Consider the following 18,386-nt stretch of genomic DNA (forward strand, 5'->3'; position numbering starts at 1 on the left):
ATAGATCTTATAATCCATTTCTGTATATTTAGGAATGCTCCCAGAGGCAGACTATTCTGAACACTACTGAGATTTTCTAATGCCTAAAGACAACTTCATTTACTGTTTTTTCGTTTAATAAATTTAGGTTTTTAGTGTTGCTCATCTCAACATAAATTATACAAAATCTGAAGTTTTTAATTCTAGTTGATTGGATTTTTATGATTCATATTTCCCTATAGGCACAAGCTTAATAACTTTTCTATTTTCCGTAACATGTAACACTTGGAAAGATTTAAGAGTCCAATAGTTGCTGATAAAGTTGGTATGACAGATTACCAAAGAAAAATACTGCTGTATGAAAATAGACCTTTTTCCCCTAACATTGAAACCCCTGAGGTTTTTCATGGCTGGGCTATTACTATTATTATTACTATTATTATTAGTAGTAGTAGTAGTCGTATTATTAGTATTATTAAAGTAGACACTGACTCAAGCATTTCAGTCACATTGTACTTAATTGTCTCAGAAACAGATTTGAATATTCAACAATGAAAAGAGAGAGAGAATGAAATGAAATGAAATGAAATGAAATGAAATGAAATGAAATGAAATGAGAGGAAAGGAAAAGGAGAAAGAGAGAGAGAGAAAGAGAGAGGAAGGAAGGAAGGAAAGAAGGGAGGGAGGGAGGGAGGGAGGGAGGAAAATAGCTATGTACTTTTGTGTGTGAGACTATTCAGTTGAATCAGCTAAAATACTAAGAACTCTGCTCACCTTATAAAGGATGCATACCAAAGCATTTATGGTGATGGTGATGGAAGCCTGCTTAGGATATAATTTGAAAGCTATTATGATTTTAGAATTGCCTTCAGAACATCTGAAGTCAAATGCTTGAACTTTTTTGTGCAATATCTCTTACGACTCCAGCCAAACCTAGACCTCTCAAAGGTAGGACTCATCCATTACAAACCTTGGATTGATAAAAACAGTGTTCTACATGTTGTGAGTGAGCATAAACAAAGATTTGTTTATATAATTTATTTAAAACCATTTATCTAACAGGGAAAACTTTCAAAACCAGAGGCCCTGGATATAGTCTCTAAAGTTAGCCAAACTTTGACAATCTGGCATTAAGTTAAACCAGTCATAGCATTAACAAAAGTGAGCCTATTTCTTTCTCTTTTTCAAAAGCCTCTTGTGGGCCACTTTAAAAATCACAACCCAAGGGACAGGCAGTCTTTTAGGGACTCACATTCAATTTCCTCATTCAGTCCTCATTATGCTCTTGGCAAAGCATCAGTTACCTCCTCCTAAAAGAACAGAGGAATGAAGATATGGAATTGATGTCTGGAGCAGCTGTCTTCTCTTCAACTCCTATTTCTGCTTACCTGGGTCAAGGGAGAAAATCACTGAGTTCATCTGGGGTGAACCAAATTGCATGGACAGGAAAAACAAAAAAGCCCAGGGAAGTGTGGAATTTTCAGAGAAAAGAAGAAAGACCCATTCTGATAACACCAACAAAACAGTCATTTGTTCTTTAGTGAGGTTAACTGTTGTTAACACAGGAGGGCCTCAAGGGTCTCTGAGCAGCTCCACCTCTGGAAATTTGCAACCCTTCCTTGGGGAAGCAAATACCAGGGATTGATGTGGGAAAATGCAGATGCCTCCCATATACCTTGGCATTCTCAGAAAAGAGACCCCTAAGATGTTGAGATGTACCTGCAAGAGGCTTACTAAGATGTGTTCTCAAAAACTACTGGGAGGGAGCAAGGAAAGCAGGGTTGAGCTGAGGGAGAAGACAAACCAAGGTGCAGTTCCAACAGCACCCTCAGCTAGTCACTCAAAAAGCTCTCAAGTGTGGAAGTTCTCCAATGGTGTTCTTATTGAGTCAAGGAGTCTGGGACATTGTCCTGCCCAACAGCGACCAACCATCGGGTGCAAGCTGTTTATGCAGAGTGGACATAACCCTGAGAAAGGCAGCCTCCTTCATCAGAGAGCAACCCTCAGAGAGGGACATAGTCTTGAGCTGTTAGCAGTCAACACTGCTAATCACTTAGGAATGAGCACAAAGTTCATTCAGGGGGGTCTTGGTGACATGACATGGTGTCACTATTCCACCCAACCACACTAATTAGTACAATCAGTAGAAATGATAACAATTGATTCTGACCCTAGGACTAATTGTCATAATATTTTATCTTCTGTTGAACAAAGTCCTAACCCTATATCAAAAGCATAGATTATCTTATTTTATCTTCCTCAACACTCTAAGGTCTTATTTGTCTTTATGTGTATCAGAAGAAATGGGCTTAGAGACAATAACTTCCCCAAGTTCACACTATTAGCTAGGACACTAGTAAGGATTGAAAGTTAGATTTTTCTGAATCCAAAGTGTTCTGAACCAATTCATAGCATTCAACATCATATCGTGTTGGTGGTGTTTTCATCCCTAACCATGCCACAGATATTTGGGGGCAAGGAGTAAAATGCATTTACACACAGAAGGTCAAACGCATAATCCAGGGAGCATAGGTTTCTGAAATGTTGCTAAACAATTCTAAACCTGTGCCCAAGCACACATGTTCCAGGCCAGTGAGGGAGGAAAAGGATGTCATGCCAGCCAAGTGAGCAGAATCAATGTCATTGATGTGACTGTAATATTAGAAAAAGTGAACCTGAAAATGATGGACCAAAGCAACAGTGCTGGCTGTTGGATTACCTCCACAAATAGCATTTTTGAGACTTTTTCTCAAACTTTCTTCCATATATCTTCTCCCATACACCAAAACCCAACAGCCTACAACAAAACTAGAGATTTGCTGAAGGTCAGAAACTTGATTTGAACAGTGTTCTAGGTGTGTCACTCACCAGCTTCAGCTTGTGTTTTTTATGTATCCTATTATCTTTGTAGTTATTTCCCTTTTTGTCTCCTGACTTCTTCCCACAACTACTGTGTCTAGTTCTAAAGCACTTCATAGCCAATATCTCCCATCTCAGTTATACAAAGGTACTAATGCAATTATCAAATGTACTGGAGGAATTTTGAAGGAAAGGCAAGATACTTACTTAAAAAAATTTTAAACAGAAAAATCAAAAGAGACTATTTTCAAAAACATTTTTAAAATGTTTTCGAGCCTGTCTGCAGGGCTACTTCCTCTAACAATTACAATTTCATGTTCTAGCATGAATTTCCAGACTAATGCATGAATATTGAAGTCTCAGTACCTGATGATTGAGAACATTGTGTTCATGAACATCTCTCTCCAGAAGAGAACAGAAGCAGCTAGCTTCATTCTTTCTCACTTCTGCCTTTTCCCACCAAGATAGGTGGGTGTTATAAACAAGCAGAATCACCAAACTGGATAAAATTTGCCCTGTCATGGGGAATAAATAGTAATTGAGAACAGTCTGGAGATTATATTTTTCCCTTATCTACCTAACTTATGTTAATAAGTTCCATGAAGTAGATACTGTACCCAGTCCAGAGCCCAAAGTACAGTAAGAATTACATAAATATTTGTTGAATTCATAAACACCCATGATCTAGGACTCCATGAAGCCTCCCCATTTCCTCTATAAAAATTAAGCTCTCTCTTCTCTGTGCTCTGACAGCATTTTGTGCCTTTAAAAAAAAATAACATTCTAAAGCCCTGGCTGGCGTAGCTCAGTGGATTGAGCACAGGCTGGGAACCAAAGTGTCCCAGGTTCGATTCCCAGCCAGGGTACATGCCTGGGTTGCAGGCCATAACCCCCAGCAACTGCACATTGATGTTTCTCTCTCTCTCTCTATCTCCCTCCCTTCCCTCTCTAAAAATAAATAAATAAAATCTAAAAAAAAATTAAAAATAAATAAAAAAATAACATTCTCATATACTGACATTTGTTGTACTTGGTAAAAGTTTGTCTCTTCCTCGTGATGTAAGGGCAGGAACTGGACCTCATTCAGTCTGTATCCCACTCATTGTCCTCCATAGGGCAGGACTCAATATCAACGTTTTACTGACTTTGATGAGTGACTGTGTTAGGACCTGTGGGAATGGGTTATGGAATGGACAAGTGTGCCAAAAAACTGCTGCTGGGAGCCATGGTGGCACTTCATATACTGAAGAATGGTGGATTCAATTCTGCTAAGGTAATCACATTACACACGGCCATGCACTGAGTCTCATTTGGGCATTGATGTCCTCTCCATGCCATTTGCAAGCAGCACAACACTGTCTGGCTGGAATCCACAGGTTGCCACATTGATGGTATGCATGGGTTGAAAGAAAAGAAGGAAAAGACAATTCAGGCTAAACCCAGACCTACTGGTGGCATAAAAGCTGTGCTGCAGAGGGATGACAACGCTTCTTAGCCCAGACCTGTGATGCAGAGGCTTTGCTTCTTTGGGTAAATTTAGAAATGGTTGAGTGACCATGAGCTTCATGCCTCACTAAATAACCACTCTCAATCCTTTGCCCATGCTTTTGTGTATGAGAAGCAGTAATATGTGGTGGTTACAGGGCAAATTCTGGAACCAGATGGTCCAGATTTGAATCCCAGCACTACTATTTTCAAGTTGCTCCTTCGTTGGCAAGTTATTTTATATCTCCATGGTTCATTTCCTCTGCTAAAAAAAATTAAGATAATAATAATATTTAGATCAAATAATGTGTGTTAAGATAATAAATGTGTGGCTGGAAAGCACTCAAAATAGTGTACAATGCAGAATAATTACCTAATCACAACGGCTGCAATGAGGACACTGCACATGGCATAACAAGCAGTCTGGAGTTTACTTTGAGTGCCTCAGGAAGCCACTAGGGGGATTTAAGCAGCAGAGCAATGTGATCTAATTTATTTCTTAAATATCACTAGGACTATTCTGAGAACCTGGATTGCAGGAGGAGTGGAAATGTGGAGATGAGTTGGGAGGCTCCCATAGTGGACCTGGGAGAAAATGATGATGACTTGTAGCAAGTGACGTCTTACTCTAAAGATAGACAGAGTAAGCAGGATGAGCTGTATTTAGAGAGTAGAACAATGAGAAGTGATGATGAGATACACGTGGAAGGTGAGGAAGTAGAAGAAATAAATAATTAAAAACAATTCTAGGTCTCTAGCTTTAATCATGGAAGCTTGGTGATGTCATTTATTGAAATAAAGAGGAGTAAAGAAAAGACATACTTTAGAAGGGAAATCAGACTTCCCTTGGGGAGCTCTGAGTTTCAAGTGTCTACGAGAAATGCAAAGAGAATGTTCAAACATCCTGGACTTTAAACCTGAAAATTATATTGTTATCAGTGAAGTGGGGTTCTTGCAATACCACAAGGAAAAGAGTTTTCTGAGACCCACTCTGGAGGATGGGGCTCTGTGGTATGGTTTATTGATGATGTACAATTAGGGGTTTTCCCTCCTCACTTACCAATGGTGGGGAAGTCATGCCATGGACAAGTCCAACCTTGTCTTTAGTAGGGCCAAGATGAAGGCCACTGCCCAGAGTTTATGCTCCATATTAAAGTCCAGTCCAGTCTGTCATCTGGCTAGCTTAAAGTATGTTTCCATTGTATCCCATTACTGTGCTTTGGTATTCAGACTCCCTGCTGGAGGCCATGAGCCAAGTGGTTGCTAAAACCTCTTGGCCATGGAGAGAACAGGTACATGCTCTGTGCTTATGTGGATTACAAGCAAGAGAGAGAAAGCTTTCTTGTTCCCCTGGAGTTATATCCAGGAGCTTGGGTTTGGGATAGATGTACTTTTTCAAAAGAACTAATCAACTGCCCCAACTTTCATGGGCTTTAGATGGGTTTACACCTTCTTGGTAGACTGATAGACCTCTATGGCCCATCACCTCTCCATATGTCCCCCGACAATCTGGTACCAAAGTGGGGGAGGGAGGAGTGTCAATCCCCTTGGCAGAGCAATGCTGTAATCCCCTGGGTTGTGAAGCTGTACCTTCCTGGCTAGCGAGCAGGCTTATGTTCCTCAGTTTTTTAAGCTCAGTGTCTAATCTCTTTTGCTCCCCTTCTCAATATTGAGCAAAACACCAATAGTAACAATATGAAATATCTATATGGAGATATAAAATTGCATCAGCATGTAGATATTTAAAGCCACAAAAAGTAATAATACCTGCTATGGCATAGGGGTTGGTATAAAAGAGAAAGGAGGACTGAATTCTAAATGACTGCACTATTTTAGGGTCAGGGAGAGGAGAAGTCTCAAGTGAAGGTTAGTGGAGAAAGGTAACCAGGGAAATAGGAGGAAACCTAGGGAGTGTGGCACCACAGAAATAGAGAGGAAACTGTATCAAGGAGAGTTAAGTGGTCAGATGGATAAAAGACTACTGGTGATCTAATAACACAAGCACAAAAAAACTATTATTGGATTTAGTGATATGCTCGCAGGTCATACATGACTTTGAAAAGAATCCTTTTGGTGGAGTATTGGAAATTAAAAGGTGATTTGGAAAGGTTAAAAAGTAAGTAATGGAGAAGAACTAGAGACTTTTCAGAGAAACTTTACGTTGAAGAAGAAAAGTGAAAGTATAATAAAGAGTCCATTGTGATGTTTGACCCCTGACAGCTTTTATGCTCCAACTATCCCCCTGTTCCAAGGGCCCTACATCTGGGCAAGTGAATAAAAAAGCTCTTGGAGAAGGTCATCAGGAAGACATGACTGCTGGTTTGGCTTAGGAGCTGGACCTAGGCAATTGGAGGCTCCTACCCCCTCCCCTGTGCTTCTAACATGCGTTCCTGTTGCCTTCCCTACACTAGAAGCTGCCCAAGGACACAGCCTTGAGACAGAAAAGTAATAATAAGACCATCTGAACTGAGTATGGGACTAAACCCTATTAAGGGCTCCTGTCTATGTGACTGTACCCAGTTAGAGTCTCTATGTAAACTTTTAAGATTTGGTGAATGGGTGTGAAAAACTACTAATCTTGTGGCCACCCACAATAAGCCTTATAGAAAAGTTCCCTTGCTCATTAAACCTGCATCTATCAATCTAGAGTGGTCTGCCTTTTCCTTCACTCTCTCCTTCTCCTCCATGGGGGGATAAGGGGTAGAGAGGGGTTCAGATAACACTTGGGAAGTTTGTGAGAAGGCTGCAACCCCATAAAAGCCCAAATGCTCTCTCCCTTGATACTGATGGGAAGTTCAACCCCCTCAGATGCCCACCCAGCATTGAGGTCACACCATTCCACCCCACTGTAGGCCCCCACCAAATCAAGAAAAGCCCAAGCCACCCAACCCTGCTTTGCTGTTGCTTCAGACTGAACCTGAGCCCTTCCGCTTGGAGAATTTTTTTGTTGTTTATTGTGTAAATAATAAACTTTATTTCACATCTTACTGGTTCCCATGTATCATTCATGCCAACATCTGTATAATTTCCTGGCAGAGGCTGCCCAGCATCCAGATGGGGACACTAAGTACCCAAATAACATAGAGACAGAAGCAGGATGTCAGGTCAAAGGAAAACTGGACATTCTGTTTTTATGGAGGTAGGAGGGCATAGAACATGTTTTCATGCTGAATGGAAAAAATCCAATAGAGGATGACACATTGATGAAGAAGGAGGAAGAGGGAGTAACTGCAGAAGCAAAGTACTTGAGTGGCAGGGAGGAGATGGGATCCGGAAGACAAGGACAGAAGCTGACGATCAATAGGAAGAGAGACACTTACTGCACTGTGACAGAAGAGAAGAGGAAAAATGGGGTTCTGATTCAAACATTCCTTAAGGGAGCGAGATAGTGTAAATGAGAGCAGCAGCAATGTGGAAGACAGGGAGAGACTGGGACTATAGGAAGCTGTAGAGAAAATGTGCTTCACAGGATGCAAATACAAGATTTTACAAACTATAGTTTGGCCAGAAATTTTAAAATCGTGGGGCTGCACACAGTCCTCCATAATGAGTGGTATTCTCCTTGTGGTCCCTCTGAATTACTCCTGCCATTCACTTCTTATAAAAACATGCGACTGGTCAGAAAACAAGGGCTATGCATCTGAATATTCAGTAACAGCCTCTCAATGGCTGTCCGGATTCCCACAGCAACCACAGGTGCCACACTTCTGTCTTCATCCTAGGAAGGATGTACTTATGAGAGTGCAGGAATTTCAGTAACACCCACAAATAACAAGGATTTTAATTTTCATGTCTTTCTATTGCATTTCTTTAGTTTTTTTTTTTTCAAAGTGTTTTCTTGGTATCTAAAGGTAAACAGTTATTAACTCCTCATACATTTTTTCTTGAAATTCATGAACTACATATTCAGACTAGGAATTCATAATTCCCCTGGGAATCAGCAAGCTGAATAGAAATGAGTATATTTCCACAGAAATGGACTCATTACTCTGCCAGTATTACGTTGGGCTTTAGGAATAATTGTTATAAGACAAAAGGGTCTTACACGAAGAAAACTTTTGCATTTACCTTAGATTATATTTTTGCAATGAAAACAATTTATCCACCTGCATTTAATTTGCTTTGGTGTTAAGTTTGCTATTTTCCTTCTGCTCAAAATACAGGCACAGTCTGAAATTTGCAAATGTTAAGGAAATTTAAAAAACATATTAGTACAAAATATATTGATGATATAAAATCAATAGCCAGTATATTTTTAAAATACAGTGTCTGAATTTTTTTTTACTCTATGATGTTATCTAAATAATAACTGAATAAGTTTGGGACTGAGGAAAAAGAAGAAAAAAATTTACATCTGCCATGTGGTGAGCACTAGGTTTGGTATGTGAATGCCTTATCCTTTTTAAATGGGTATTATCTGCACAGATGAGAAAACTGAACTTCAAAACATCAAAATAGTTTGTTCAACCAGAGTAAAAACACTAAAATATCGCAAAATCACAATGTAAACATATGTCTCATTTTTAAATTTCTTTTGTTATTTCCCAAGAGGTTAAAGGAAAGGTGAAGGATTCCCATTAAACTCAAAACCTCATAACATCAAATAATTTTAGACATTTGACATTTGTTGATTGACAATGATGGAGTTTTCTCCTTTGAAGTCACTGGATTTTGATGTGGCCAATATTCAGGTAGAGGTCATGAATCTTTAACTGCAGTGATTAATCAACATTTCTTTCCTTTAAATTAATCACTGCCTTTATCTTCCCTTGGTCAGAAAGTAGGAGGGAAAAGCGGGGCATAGGTGAGGGTTACAGGAATTCCCAGTACAGTTCTCCCTGAGTAGACACACCCAGGGGGTAACAGTGCAGAGGTTAGAACCCCCAAGAAGTTAAAAGACCCTAGAAAGGGACGTTTGTTTGGTAAACTGACCATTATCTTTATATAAAATAAATAAATAAAGCAACCTCACACTATTATTTTCATGAAACATTCACATCAGCATCACAATGGCTGACATACAACAAAACGTGGATGCTGTCCTTTCACTTGTCTATGTTTAACTGACCACACAGCATTGAACTATTTCTAACTCCAGGGGGTTAACAAGAAAAAGTCTCACAGTTCTGATGAACAGGTGACTTTGTGTTTGTTGTCATTGTTATCTGTTTGTGTGTATGTAACTTGGTGGTTTATAATAAGAAATACATGTATTTGATCTTTGACCTCAGTCCTGACACAAAGCTCCTAAAAACCTTGGAATTTCCTGTGATAAGCAAGATAAAGTATCTTTCTCTGTGTTGATGAGGTGACTTTTGAAAAGCCCTTAGGTAACCCTAAGGGTGGGGAGAGGCTCCAGGGGAATCAACCACTTGCTTGGAGAGCTGGAACTTTCAGCCCCACCCTCAACTTCTAGCTGGAGGTCAACCAATCCCAGGGGGTCATGTATGGTGACAAGTGATAATTAGACAGACTTATTGTGGTGATCACTTTGTGGCGTACACAAAAAATGAATTAATATGTAATACATCTGAAACTAACATGTTATGTACCAATTTTACCTTTTAAAAAAAGGGACAGGGTTTGAAGAGTTTCTGGGTTAGTGATCACGTAAGAAAGGGGGAAAACGGCATGCCTAAAGAGGTCATGGAGACCCCACATCCCTACCCCATACTCTGCCCTATTTTCCCTATGCAACATTTCCACCTGGCTGTTCCTGAGTTTTACCTTTTTATAATAAACCAGTGATCTAGTAAATAGAATGTTTCTCTGAGTTCTCTGAGCTTCTCTATCAAATTAATTGAACCTGAGGAGGAGGTCCTGGGAATCTCTGATTTAAAGCTAGTAAGTCAGAAACGTAGGTAACAATCTGGATTTTTAACTGGCACTTGACTCCAAGTAGGCAGTTGTTGGGACCTTCATTACATAGGCAGCCAGTGATCAGAAGCACAGGTAGTAACCGGGGATTTTCACTGGTGTCTAGAGTTGGTGGGACTGTGTGTGTGTTGGGAGAAGAAGCTTGGAGGACTGAATCCTCAACCTGCGGAATCTGATGTTATATCTAAGCAAATGGCATCAGAGTTGAGGAGACTTGTAGAACAATCAGCCAGTGTCTGAAGAAGAATTACTTGTTCTAGGTAGGAAAATCTCCCTTTCACACATTGGAAGTGGAGTCTTAGAACCATTTGCCCAGGGTTAGGACGAGGCAGAGGATTTTTGCTATGTATTATTTTATATTGTTTTATTCCTGTTTCTCTAGACCATTTAGAATTTAGACAAGACAGAAAAGCTGGGTTATGGTGCAATAACAAATAATCCAACATCCTGAAGTTTAACACAACAAAAGTTTATTTCCCTTTCCTGTCACATAGTATTGCAGATGCCAAAAAGAGCTAACAGGGCAGCCAGCCTGGCAAATCCCAGGCCAGCTCTCGGGGTTTCTAACCGGACCTCACTATTTCTTATTTCACGGACCAAAGGGATAGTCGCATGACCATAGCTAACTTCAACAGAGGAAATAAATGCAGTCCTGAAATGTATACAAGAGGAGAACCTGAATTATTTGGTAGAAAGCACAAGTAACCTCATCATAGTCATTTTCCCACCAAGTCTTTCAGTTTACCAGGCAGAAAAACAGTAAGAAATAAAAGCAGAAGTTGAGAATTCAATCAGTAAAGTAAATAACATTTTTTAAAAAGTCTACCTAGAGTGATATGTAAGTTAGGCCCTGAATTAAGAACATAATTTCTTTACAAAGGAAGGAAAAGGATAGCGTTCCACTTGAGAATTAATCACTGGGAACTCAAAACACATTGTTATATAGAACCAAGATGATACATGTGGTTGTGTCTTAACCTTTCTGTAAAAGAAAAATTAGTACTACAAGTAGTGTTGAGCTTGACTTTGAAGATCTAAGAGCAGAAAAATTAGAGTCAAATTTTTAAAAAATATGAGGAAGTAGAAAAGGAAGAGCTTCCATTGCTATCTTAGAAATATAGGTCTAACCCTAAGCAACATTTTCAACAGATAAGGTTAACTCTGACACTAGACCCCTGGATCACCAGCTGCTGTTGTCCTCTCATTGTCATAAAGGACACCGAGCCCTCTGACCAGAACTGCTGTTATCTCTAATAATGTACCAAGATCCAAAATTATTTTCTCTTTTGTCCAGTAATAATTTCCTCTAATTTAGTGTACTGATCTTAGTTAATTATAGTGAAAAGATGTGGTTTTAATAGAACAAGAACACAGCTAAGCATTAGGGCATGTAGATTCTAGTCTCAGATCCTAGGTTAAAATTTTGGATATATTTTATGTTTTAACTTATTAAACCACAATGTAGAAAAGAAAATACAGAAATAAAAACTGCCAAAGAATCAAACAAGATAATAGGAATATGTCTTATTTTAAAATTCTACAAGAGGTACAAAATTATGAAGTGTGATGATGGTGATGATGATAATGTGGTAAGCAATCACATTAAAACAAAGTATAACAATATTTTTTAAACTGACTCTTATATAACCCAAACCAGGATACTTGTATTTTCAAAAGTGAAAGCTTATTGTCTCAACCACTGGGTTCCTGAAAGCAGAGACTGTATCTTCCATCTTTTTGTGAGTCATGGTACGAAGTATATACTTAATAAATGCAGCTTTGCTCCTGAGAAAAAAGAGGGAACAGCATGGGCTAAAGGATAGAACAAAATCTATGGAACAGAAAGCAAGAAAACCATCCTGAGGAAGACAAAAGGACTGTGTGTGACAGGAAGTGTGTGGAGATCAAGTGTCACAGGGTTGAGGGTGGGTTCATCATTAGGGACCTTCAAAGACAAGCATAGGGAGATGGACTCTGCAGGGCCAGCAGGGTAGGGAAACCGTCTACTCTCTAGCCAGAGCAATGATACAAAAGCCACAGAAGCTGATGCCCAGCTGTTCTCAGTCCAGAACTAATGAAACTGCCAGCAGGGTAATTTTTTACTACATTTTTAGACATTGCTTAGAAAACAACTGACAAGTTTATAAATGTCTACAGTCCTAATATTTCTCAATGAGGGGATTTTCCCTTTCATTTTCCTATTTGCTTTTCTTCCCTAGTCTAACATATATTTTTACACATTTTTCTGTATGGCTTAAAACTCAAGCAGTTACTATATTGGCTATGCAATTTGTTCTGAGATGCTTTATATAAACAAGTTACATATGAACAGAATAAATTAGTGAGAGCTTTAAATAAAATGTTTGATGGGTAGCAAAGAACATATAAAGAAGTGTTAGTGCAGCTTTTGCCGATCAAGCACAGGATTGATCACCAGCGGTATGAATGTCTGAACAAGACAGGCTGGTTAATATAGCAGAGATAGGGATTCTTCCTAGTCTTTCACTTCTCTTGTCCTCTACTGCACAGTAAGACCAAGGCATACAAAGTTTCTACTTAATCAGGCAGACACGGCACCACCAACCCCAATAGCCTCCAGGACAAACCTTTCATCTTAGAACAGAATTGGCTAAAAGAGACCTACTTCTAATTTGAGAGAAAAAGTAAGATTAGAGAGGGACTATCACTCTCAATGATTTTTTTTAAAGAACCACATTCTCATGATAGATTTAAGTCATATTCTAGGTCAAAGCATATCCCTAATGAACATAGATATACATAGTATATCTCATCCTAAGGAATTCTATGATGTGGGACTTATGTCATTTCCCTGGAATTTTCTCATGCATTAACATTATGCTATAATGGGCTTCTACTTCACTTATATTTAGAAAGCAGACTTTAAAAAAAAACACACTATGATCTCCTATCAGCCTTTTCTAATCAGCAATTAGCTCAGCAAAAATCACTTTTTAAGGTAAATTTTAGGACATTCCAGCTGAGTAATAAAGAATGATGATCTCAACATCTAACTTCTAATTATCTCCCCAGGAAATAAGATTAGGGAATTCATACGTAAGAAAACCAAGTAGAAAAATACACTTCTTGACTTTACATTATCATGTCTTCCACCAGCCTAATAAAATGGGAATAAATTTTTAAAAGATGATGGCTAAATGGGACTAGAACAAAACTCTGGCTATCTGTCTTTACGTTGTTGAGGCTAACCAGTTCCTTCACTCCTCCCCTTCTTTCTACTCCCAGTTCTGGTATAAATGGATCTCCATAAGATGCAGGAAATAGCATAGGATTCTTCCTATGTTCTGAGACTGTGCTGCTGTTGCTAGCCAGTGGCTAGCATCCTGGTTACCAGGTGACACTTTCAGCACTTAGGTAGCAGCTGGGAATGAGTGGCCAGAGGAGAAACAAAGGCAGGGCTCTCACCATGGCAATCTAACAAAGAACTTAATACAGGAGGCTAAAAGAAAAGGAAGACATGTCTCACCTATTGACCTGGTAGTTCTGAGCCTGGTTCAATAAGACTGTCAGGCATTCCACACAACATAAGCAAAACTACGATAGTGTAGGAGGTGGTGAGCCCTTGAAAGTCTGTGTGTATCACCTCCACTAGCTGGGAAAAAGGAAAACCTCGAGGCTGTGTATTCATCCCAAGGCCTGGGAAGGGGAAGAGGAGGGGTCTACAGTTCCCAAAGAAAAAGCCCAGAAAACAGTTTTGGTTAAATGCCTGCCTGCCTCCCATATGAATGCAAAATGAACAAATAGAGTGTGGAGCAAGGTAAGGATCTACATTTGGGTAGTATGTCTCTCAGGGAAAGCTGGCACCACTTTTACCCATCAATCAAAATGTAACTTCTTCACCCCCCTGCTGCCAACTATAGAAGTCCTCAGAACAAAGAACTCATTCCGTTTTGGCCTCCTGGCCTCTAGCCATCCTGTGCTTGCCACTCTTGCTTTTGCCCTCCCAGTAGAACTTAGCACTCATAAACTTTGCTTGAGCACTAATAGGCTTGCTGATCTGTAATTCTTTACTGCATTGGTGAGAGGAATCAGGTCCTACCCACTGAAACATAGATCTTGCCTGGCTTGAGGAATGTACGATTTAGAAAATCCAGTGTGACATAATATTTTCTGAAAATCTGCCACAGCAATATTGCCATATTTCCACATTCTTGTCCACAGTGTTGTCACTCCCCATTAAGAGGTAGAGTCCATTTCTCATCTCCTTAATTGACAACCAAAAGACTGTGCTGAACACGATGTTGTGTAGCTTTTAATGATAGCTCATAAAAGATGATATGGTTTTGTGGTCCCATTCCTCTGAAAGCTTCCCTTTATACCCAGGCACCATGCTGTAAGGAAACCCCAATGAGTACTTACAGAGAGCCACATATAGAGAGGATCTGAGGCCTCTGACAAACAGCTACATGAGTAAACTCAGATGCAGAATCTCCAGCCTCAGTCAAGCCTTTAGATGACTGCAGACTCGCTTGATATCTTGACTACAACCTCATGAGACAGCATGAGTCAGAAACACCCAACAATGTTTGTTGTTTTAAGCCACAAAATTGTGGAGTAACTTGTTGTCAAGAAATACTTAATACACCTTCCTGTTAGGGTTACATAAATGGGGAAAATGGTCTTTTGCCCATGCATAAGACCAAAAACAAGATGAGAAAGGGAAATATCCAGAGAAGGTAGTGAAGGAGAAAAAAAAATTCAGCAACCAAAGAAAGAAAGGAATTGTAGTTTTCATGGCATGCTTTGAGAAACTCAAGGAGCTGAAGGCAGTTAACGTTATACACAGTTGCCTGTGGGTGCTAAAAGCTCTTGAATCCCATGTCCAGAGACCTTGTTTCATAAGAATCCCCAAAGGAGACCAATATACAAAGAAAACCAGAAAATGCCCTACCTTTTCAAATACCATAAGTAAGGCAAACAACATTCAAAATTAGAATTTTTGAAGCATGAAGCAATTCATTGTTCATACTTATGATAATTTTATTTTGTTCTAGCAAATGACTTGTATGAAAAACATGATATAAATGCAAGCAAAAGTACAGAAGAGATCTCAACTTATTTCAAGTGCTCTCAAGATCTCTAAAAAGGGGAATTTTCCAATATAGGTAATACCCTGTATAAGCACTGACCTTTGGTAAACCAGACCAGTGATTTTTGTGACATCCTAGGAACAATTATGAATAACAAGCAACTTCTGAGTGAAATTAAAAAATTGGTGATGCCATATTTCAAACTTTCTAAACAAATCCTTGACATCATATGTATTTCAGAATTCAGAATTTCTTTAAATTTAGAAAGGTAATCCATGTATTACAGCAGCACCCCAAAGTCAATAACAGTAATATTTCCATGGAAAAATGGAATAAATATTAACACTAAATAAAGTATGAGTATTCTCAAATCTGTTCAGGTTAATGTTTTTTCAGATGATTTTTACAAATAGAAACTTATTTTCCAGATATGTTTCATATTTTCACTTATGAAAGTATTTTGGTATTCACAGCTTTTGGGAGGTTATAGATTATAATGACAAAAATACTATTTGTTACAGACTTCATTTGTGACAGTTAGTGTGTTGATCTTATTATTATCCTATCCACCCCATGAGATTGATAAAACTGAGGACCACAGATGAGGTAAAGTAACATTCCCAAGGTCACAGAACTAAAAAGTGGCAGAGTCAGGATTCCATCTTGAGCCAAACATCAAATCCCCTGCCTTTAAGCACTCTACCATATTATGAGGAGTACAAGCTTTGTTGGGATTTTTGTTTGTTTGTTTGCTTGACTTTTTGGTTTTGTTTCTTTTAACAGAAGTGATCCTGTTAAAGCATTTGGAAAAAAATTACTTATAATTTACCATCCTGACCTTTGTTCACCTAGCTATACAGGTCTTATATCAGGATATACCTTTCTGGTAATAGCTACAGAAACAGTCACTTCACTAGGGGTGGTGGCAAAAAGGGAGGTAGGTAAAGGTGGCCATGATTTAAGAATAAGAAAAAGGAATAACTAAAGAAGAAAGGAAATTATTTCCCCCACTTTTTTAGAATGATGAAGATGTTAAGAAGAGTAGACAGTGAGAGAACCCCCACAAAAAAAGGTTGGTTTCTTTTACAAACACTAAAGATTATTTCAGGCAGAAATTTAGGTTCTCCAGATAACATAGGAACAGTGCCAACTGAAAAAATGATGCCAAAATGGCCAACTAGAAAAGAGCTAACAAAGTGTCTCAAATCAATTTCTGGGAATATTACATGTATGACAGCACAGTGCTGAAGTGATCTAGTAAAGTACCAATTGTAGGACCACAGCAAAGTGGGTCATTTTAGAAAGTTATGCACCATAGAACTGTATGATGTAACATGTGTTGATGATTTCCATCCAAGAAGCCTCTTTCTAAAACATTGTGTTAGGACTGTTGGCAAGGGGAGAATCAATTGGCTGTCCTAAGTAGTTTGTTGTCACAGAGCTGAGGAAGTCCCCCAAGTGAAATGTGTTGCAGCCTTCCTATTTTAGCTCTGCAACAAACCAACTCATAAGAGCAGCATCTTTGACACAAAGGTCACCTATACGTGATACTTAAAGCCATCTTAAACATTTGCATTTTATAACAACTATAGCAGAACAAGATAAATTTATACCTTAAATCAATGAAAACCATCATGTGGGTAGCATTTTGATGTGAACATGTGGGTGCTAAAAGTAATAAATACATTAGTTCAGGCACAGGAATTGGGATACTTTTAACCATCTACAGGAGAAGCACCAAGATCAGCAGTCAGTTGTACATGTTAGAAAACAGTGCCTTACCAATTCATGATTCAGGGGTAAAACTATAGATAATTGCAGATAATAACCATTTGTTGACTTAAATAAAATTGTCAAGCCTTGTATCAGTACACAAGAGTAGAAAGAAGACTGAGCCTCTATAAGATATAGATGTTTGAAATTCATATTTGTTTAGAGGAAATTTAATCTAGTTTAACTTGGTAATGGGCAATAATGCATTTAAGCCATGCTTAAACATGAATAAAACAAGTTATTATTGAAAAATAAAAAACAAGTGCCCAATTCATGCTCTTGCTGATTATTTCTTACCTTACGGAGACCTTAGCTAGCTGTACAGTTGAGCCTTGAATAACTGAGGGGAGAGGGAGGTACGGGCAGGGGATGACAGGGGTACCAACCCTGTGCAGTCAAAAATTCATCTATAGCTTTTGACTCTACAGTGGGCCACTCACATTCATAAATTCACCCAGCCACAGACTGAAAACAGTATTTTGACATTCCCAACCCTACCCAATACCATCAAATGCCTCATTCCTAGCAATGCTTAAAATAGAGCTCCATGCCTAAAAGACTGATTTTCAGGCTAATGAGCTGACACTAACTTTCACTTTTCCTTTCACAAGGATAATCTATGGAAAATATAATGCACAGGTTTTCATTCAAAAACTGAATTATGGACTAAGAAATACTAGCATTTCTCTTCTGAAGTTCAATCGTTCAAATACTTCCCATTTCTCTCTTTATTTACATGACCAGTTCCTGTTCCTCCTCTAATATCTAGTCCCAATGTCATGTCCTTTATCAGCCCTTTCTGACCTGTGCCATAGGGTATGTGGTTCTCTTCTTGCTGTTCCCATGGAATTCTACAAAGAAAACAGTGCTTATTTTTACTATGATTTACCTTTTTACATGTTCTCTTTTCCTTATTAAATATAGTCTTGTCAAGGACAGAATGTATACTCTCCTTATTATATCTGCAACCAAAATGATTCCTGGCGTATATTAAGTTTTCATGTAAGTCTGTTATATGATGAATATATGATAAAGGATATAACTGATCACCTTCTATGTACCTAGCCCTGTGCAAGCACTTTTGTTACATCATTGCATTTTGTTCCCCTTAACAATATGGGTATTGTCATTTCCATTTGGTCAAAAAGGAAATCAGGCCCAAGTAGGTTATTACTGAGTTCCCTGTGACTACACCAATTACAAGTGATGAAATAGAATCCAGCCAAAGTTATCTGCTATCAAGCTTTTTCTACCACTGCAGAGGTCAGTGGACATGTTTGCAGAGAGCCCTCAATGGGTTTGTGCAGTGGCCATGCTATTTTACTGCCATGGAATGGAATGGAG

The sequence above is a fragment of the Phyllostomus discolor genome, chromosome 5, assembly GCF_004126475.2.
Source record: "Phyllostomus discolor isolate MPI-MPIP mPhyDis1 chromosome 5, mPhyDis1.pri.v3, whole genome shotgun sequence".
NCBI classification, from domain to species: Eukaryota; Metazoa; Chordata; class Mammalia; order Chiroptera; family Phyllostomidae; genus Phyllostomus; species Phyllostomus discolor.